At 48.0% G+C, this 6000-nt stretch overlaps 1 non-coding gene across 1 annotated transcript; it reads left to right on the plus strand.

Annotated features, from left to right (window-relative positions):
* The first annotated feature begins 1123 nt into the window (after positions 1-1123).
* On the plus strand, positions 1124-1197 carry Trnav-cac (transfer RNA valine (anticodon CAC)). Its single transcript has one exon. It is a non-coding gene; the product is annotated as a tRNA-Val (tRNA).
* Positions 1198-6000: the final 4803 nt, after the last annotated feature.

The following is a 6000-nucleotide window of genomic DNA, read 5'->3' on the forward strand; positions in this document are numbered from 1 at the left end:
TTTATAGGGTTAATGCAGAAGGGACTTCCTTATCCTGCTTAGGTTGACTACGCTCCTTCTGACTGGTTGCTGTGAAAATCTCTCTCTTGCAGGGCACGGAGGTGCATGCCTGTAATCCCAGCGATTTGGGAGTCTGAGGCAGGAGGATCTCAAATTCAAAGCCAGCCTCAGCAATTTAACAAAGCCTTAAGCAACTTAGTGAGACCTGTAACAAACCAAAACATAAAAAGGGCTGGGGATGTGGTTCAGTGGTTAAGAGTCCCTGGGTTCAATCCTTAGTACAAAAAAAAAAAAAACCCTTTCTCTGTCTCTTTCTTCAAACTGGCCTATTTTAAAGTTCAGTTTCTTTATATAACACAAGTAACCACATTCTGGTTAGGTCTGGTCTATTGGAACCTAGTGCAGGAACTCAGTCCAAACAATAGCCTCCCATCAATTTTATTTAATAAGATTAAATTTATCCAGGTGCAGTGGTTATACCTGTAATCCCAGCTACTCAGGAGGCTGCAGCAGGAGAATTGCAAATTCAAAGCCAGCCTGAGCAACTTAGTGAGAACCTACCTCAAAATAAAAAATTTAAAAAGGACTGGTAGAATGCTCATCTAGCATGCCCAAGACCCCGGGTTCATCCTGGGGGGGAAAAATACATTTGACTCCAAGTCCCCATGTGCTAGAGTTGGTGCATAAAAGAGTCTCATCACCCCTACCACCCCTTCTCCACCCCTGCCACCAAACCCTGAGCTTTAGGAAGAACCTCTGGTCTTCCACTTCTGATTCCTCTGAGAGTTCTCAGGCACTGGCTACATGCCCCACCTGCCAATCTGCACCATCCCTACAACCTGGGAAGACTCCCCTCTCTCCAGAGCTGGACACTCCAGTTCTTTGTCTCTGGGAATTTAGGCTTTCATTCAATAATCAAGACCTTCTAAGGGAATCTCAAGTTCCCAGGACATGCCCGTGTGCGCTCTCTTCCTCTTGAGACGTGCAGGAAAATTAAACTCAGATAATTTCTAAAGCAGGTTATCTTACCACTTTGTTTATGCAACATTATATTATAATCACATCAATGTTATATTATGAACAAATCATCAATGGTTCTTTAAAAAGCCAACTTCTGCAGGTCTGGGGATGTGGCTCAGTTGGTAGAGTGTTTGCCTCACAAGCACAAGGCTCTGGGTTCAATCCCCAGCACTGCAAATAAATAAAAATTAAAAAAATTTAAAAAGTCAACTCTGATGGCTGCCAAGTATGACATTGTGTGGAGGGATCATATTTATTTAGCCATCTATTATTGGGCATTCAGGTTACTTTTAAATCTGTGGCTACATTGAGCAGCTGATCCTCAGGCCTGACACGTTGAGAAATGAGCTGTTCTATCTTCTCTTCTCCAGGGGACCCAGCAATGCTGCTATGTGAGGGGCACTGCCTGGGGGCCACACAGCACAGATATTGCAAAGTGGTTTGAGTATCAGCCGCTTCTGAAGATAAGGACGTGGCTGTCTTGGGAAAAGACAAACTAGGCCACAGCAAAGACTACCTGTCGGACAACTCTGCTGTAACCAGGCTCAACCTGACTGTCTTAGTCTGCTTGTACTGCTCCAAAATACCACAGTCTGTCCAGGCGTGGTGGTGCATACCCAGAATTCCAGTGGCTTGGGAGACTGAGGCAGGAGGAGCGCAAGTTCAAAGCCAGCCTCAGGAAAAATGAGGTGTTAAGCAACTCAGTGAGTCCCTGTCTCTAAATAAAATACTAAAAAGGACTGGGGATGTGGCTCAGTGGTTGAGCACCCCTGAGTTCAATTCCTGGTCTTAAATAACAAAAATTTGTTTCTCACAGTTATGCTCTTCTTGTGCAGTCCTTGGGATTGAACCCAGGGCCTTGTGCTTATGAGGCAAGCACAAGGAGGAGGTGCCGGGTGGGATAACTGAGCTTTATCCCCGGCCTCTCCTGGTTCTGAAGGGCTCTCTTCTGGGTTGCAGAGAGCCATCTTCTCACTGTGTTCCCAGATGGCAGAGTCAGAGGAAGCTCTGGTGTCTTCTCCTCTGATCGTAAGGCTCTAATCCCTTCATGGGGGCCCCACATTCACTCAGTGCCAACTACCTCCCAACAGCCCCACCTCCTAACACTACCACATCCTGCACAGGACTTCAACATGTGAATTGTGGAAGGACACAAACCTCCAACCCATGGCCTGCAGCCCGCCTGAAGCATCCCAATGCAGTTGAATGAAAGGCCATCCTCATGCTGGGAAGTGGGGATCCCGGAAGTGCTCAGTTCCCCTCTTCTCAACAAGCATTTATTAAATGCTTACTATGACTCAGGTGCTATCCTAGTGGGCAAGGACCACACAGCAGCTTCTCAAGCAGCTTAAAGACTACTGTGGTGGGGACCAAATGCTCTCCCTTATTCCAGGGCAGGGACTTGTCCAGCTTCCTTTGCAGCTAGGCTGACCTGGGAACTGAGTTTTGCCAGTGAGATGTCAAGAGGAGTCATATGTGGCTCCTCTGCACTTCCTTACGCCTCTGCCTGGGTAGGAAAGGGGGGGATGACTGAGGCATTTTGGAAGCATGTGCTGAAGGTGGTGGAGCCTCCCACACCTGGATCCCTGGAGGACTTCATGGAACAGAGCCTGCCTACTTGCTCCACATGACAAAAAAAATTTTAAAAAAAAGAAAGAAAGAAACACATGTGTTCTTTAAGCTCTCCCTGTATCATGGGATTTTTCTGCCACTGCAATTTGTCCTTGGCCTTCACTAAATAAGACATAGGCCTTCAAATTATCTTATTGCAATGAGATAAAAAGAAGAGTGCAGTGGAGGAAGGAGAGAAAGAAAAGTTACCAGTCAGGGTCCAACTAGAAAAAGAGAAATCACTTGGGGTGTTTAACACAGAGGGAATTTAATGTGGGAAATTGGTCGTACAGATGATAGAAGAGGCTGAGCCGCCAAACAAGCCTCGGTGAGGCAACCCAGAAATGACCAACAGCGGAAACTGCTACCGCCTTGGGCTGGAGGTGGGGAGCAGAGCGGTGCTGCCAGACCCCACAGCAGGGGTCACACCAAGATGCTGGAAGCATGGAGGAGGTGCCGGTAGGAACCAGAGCCATGGAGCAGGTGCAGCTGACGCTGATGACATTGTCCAGGGAAGGTTAAAGGAAGAAATATCCAGTTTCCTCCTTCCTCCCACCTCGATCTCCTTCCAGCACCTCTTACTAGTCAAAGTGGGCCAGAGGAAGCTGATCCAGGAGCCCGGAATAGTCAGGCTTCAGGGATCAGCACTGCTGTCATCCAGAGGATGAGGCATGATCCCAAGGACAAAGAAGGGGGTTCACTCGCGGAACCCACGAACATGCACTCAATTCCTGCTCTGCACCAGACACTGGGTTAGATGCTAGGGATTCTGTCAGGAATCTTTTCAAAGAGCTGCATTTTCCTTTCAGCCGCCACACAGATTATGATACACAGGTAACAAACTAGAGAAAACCTTCAGCAGTGTAATCCGAATGCTGATTTTAAATAGGACATAACTCCAGTCTAAGGGTGCTTATTGGGGTCGGCCAGTGGCCCAGGTGGGTGACCTGGCTCTGCCATGCACCACTCATGGCCTCCATCTTGGGACACTGTGGTGGTTCTCATTACCCAGCAATGGAAGTGCAGGGCAGGGAGACGCCTGGGAGTTGTACACATCACTTCTGCTCACTTGACATTGGCCAGATATGGCCACAGGGCTGCCCTAGCTGCAAGGGAAGCTGGGGCATGGCCCTAGCTGGGCTGGTTCTAATACAGAAGGGAAGAAGGGTGAACGGGCACAGGGTCATGATTGCAGTCTCCACAAAATATAAGTCTGCAAGTGTGATCAGAGAGAACATGTTCCCGGAGGGGCCAGGAATGGGGGCCTCGGACCTGCTTGGGAAGATCAGGAAGGCTCCCTGCAGCTGAGGAGGACAAGAGCTGACCCTGTGAAAGGAAGGGGAAGAGCTCCCCGACAGAGGGAAGCACACCTGATAAAGCCCTGTGGCAGCAGGGGACCAAGTCAGCGCAGGATGGAAGTCAGCCAGTCAGGTTGATGTCAAAGGGGAGAATGTAGGAGATGAAGCTGGAGAGATAGGAAGGGGCCTTCGAGGATAATATGTATCCGTTTCATCCCTCTCCAAGGCAGGTCACGGAAGCTCTGGTCTTCCCCACCTTTCTCTGACCTACCTGTCTGATAGTACGACCCCATTTCGGAAGGTCCTGTACCCGGGAGGAAGGAAGGTGTGCAGAGTGAACGAGAAGGATCTGCACACACCGACCTTCCTGGGCTGCCCCTCCAATCTCTCAGCATTAGATAAGCAATAGGTCTCCATGAAAACCCAAAGGACGGTGTTCAGAGAGCTTCCCGATAGCTGAACACAGAGGTTCCTGGAGGATGGTGCTCAGGAGAGGGCAGGGAAGCCTCCCTGCCTCCCACCGCCCCAAGCTACGCGTTCTCCATCAGTATCCACTGTGATGTCCTTTACAGTACGCTGGTAAACACACCTCCTTGAGTTTTGAGAGCTGCTGGAGCAACAAAGGGGTTATAGGAACACCAATTTATAGCCATGCATATAAAGAAGGGGCAGTCTTGGGGACTAAGCCCTGTCTCGGTGGGATCAGCCACTATCTCCAGCTAGACGGTGTCAGAATGGAATTGAGTTAGTGGACGCCAAGCTGCAGACTTGCTGGCTTGTGAAAAGAAGACGCCATACCTCTTCAGGGCACAGAGGTCTTCCAGGTCGATCATAGCAGGAGAAAACTGTTTTGTTTTGTTTTGTTTTTTCCCTACAGGGCTGGACAACAAGCCAAGACCTTGCAATCCTGAGGCAGTTTCGTTTTTACTCTAAAAGCAGCAAATGGGAGCCACAGGGACTTGAGGGGAGTCCCTGCCAGTTCTGTGCAGGCAGCGCTCTCTCCAGTTGATGGGTGCAGAAGGGACTATAAGGCATTTGCCAAACCTCTGGAACCATCGCAGTCAGGAGCATGGGCTCAGATCCCCCGGTGAGTCTCACATCAGCAAGGGAAGGAGATCCTACATGAGGGAGGTCAACGAGGACCGGACCCCTCAGGGGGGGCCTGGTGGTCCTAGCGAGAGACCTGCAGACGGGCGAAGAGGATGGGACAGGTCCCACAAGAGACACGACCTTTTGGTAACCCAAGCTAGAACCTTCTCACTGTCTCCCTTTTCATTTATATATATATATATATATATATATTTTTTTTTTTTTACCTTCTGTGTCAGGGAAAATAGTGGTTCCCCCAGAGATGAAAGACATTGGCGTCCTAGTCCCCAGAACCTGTGGCTACGTCACCTTATATGACAAAAGGGACTTGGCAGATGTGAGTAAGTTAAGGATCTTGGTGGTGACCAGAGGCAGGGGAGAGGAGTGGGGGGAGGCATGGGGGAAGGATGACCCATGGGTACTAAGTTACAGTTAGGTGGGTAGGAATAAGAAGTTCTGGTGTGCTGTTGCCTAGTAGGGTGACCAGAGATGACGATTATGTACTGTTCATTTTTAAAAGCTAGAAAAATGGATTTTGAAAGTTTTTACCATAAAGAAATTTCAACCATTTGAGAAAATAGATATGTTTAACCTGATTTAAGATTATATAATGTAAACCTGTATCAAAACATCATTTGTGGGCTGGGTTGTGGTTCAGTGGTAGAGCGCTTGCCCAGCTTGTGTGAAGAACTGGGTTCAATTCTCAGCACCACATATAAATAAGTGAATAAAATAAAGGTCTATCAACATCTAAAATTTTTTTTTTAAAAAAACATCATTAATCCTATTAATTATTATGTTTGCAGGCATCAGTCAAAATAAATTTTATTTAAAGAAAAGTTGGGGCTGGGGTTGTGGCTCAGTGGTAATGCACTTGCCGGGCACAGGTAAGGCACTGGGTTCGATCCTCAGCACCACATAAAAATAAATAAATAAAACAAAGGTTAAAAAAAAAAAAAGTTAAGGACTTTGAAAGGAGGCG

Source organism: Sciurus carolinensis, chromosome 3 (genome assembly GCF_902686445.1).
Source record: "Sciurus carolinensis chromosome 3, mSciCar1.2, whole genome shotgun sequence".
Lineage (NCBI taxonomy): Eukaryota > Metazoa > Chordata > Mammalia > Rodentia > Sciuridae > Sciurus > Sciurus carolinensis.